Raw genomic sequence first — 881 nt, 5'->3', positions numbered from 1 at the left:
AGGCTAGAGTCTCGTTCGTTATCGGAATTAACCAGACAAATCGCTCCACCAACTAAGAACGGCCATGCACCACCATCCACCGAATCAAGAAAGAGCTCTCAATCTGTCAATCCTCCCAGTGTCCGGGCCGGGTAAGTTTTCCCGTGTTGAGTCAAATTAAGCCGCAGGCTCCACTCCTGGTGGTGCCCTTCCGTCAATTCCTGTGACAAGTATGTTGCGCCCCCCTCCGGTCCGCCCGCCTGTGGCCGCCAGCCTCGGCGGGCAACATTGATCACCGCGCCCCAATAAACGCCGTCGAGCACACACTGCTCCGGTCAGTCATCGTCCACCCTCAACCAGGCTGCGTGTCGTCTCTCCTCGGCGGGTGCTTCGGCCCCTTCGTCCACGTTCCAGAAAGATCGTGACACTGGCGACGAGGAACCGTGGCACTGGAGCCCACCAACGTGCACGGTTCGGCCCACGCCGCCGAGAGAGTCGCTACACCGCACCCCGCTCCTGTCGCCATGCCGCTGTACGGGAGGCTCGAGCCGTTCCACGGAGATGGGTCCGCCTGGCCAGTCTACGAAGAACAAGTCCACGTGTTCTTCCGGGCGAACGACACGCCGGAGGAGAAACAACGGGACATCTTCCTGGCCAGCTGCGGGACCCTAGTCTTCAGCCTCCTGCTCGACCTCCTCAAGCCGGCCACGCCGCACGTCAAATCGCTGGGTGAGCTGCTCGCCACGCTGCGCTCGCACTTCAGCCCGGCGCCGTCCACGCTTATGGAGCGGTTCCGCTTCAACAACCGGAGCCGCCAGGACGGGGAGACCCTCGGGCAGTTCGTCGCTGCGCTACGAGGGTTAGCGAGCACCTGCGCCTTCGGCGACCAGTTGGACTCGCTA

The sequence above is a fragment of the Ixodes scapularis genome, unplaced genomic scaffold, assembly GCF_016920785.2.
Source record: "Ixodes scapularis isolate PalLabHiFi unplaced genomic scaffold, ASM1692078v2 ptg001158l_1___fragment_3__unscaffolded, whole genome shotgun sequence".
Taxonomy (NCBI): Eukaryota; Metazoa; Arthropoda; class Arachnida; order Ixodida; family Ixodidae; genus Ixodes; species Ixodes scapularis.
This window is presented reverse-complemented; position numbering follows the sequence as displayed.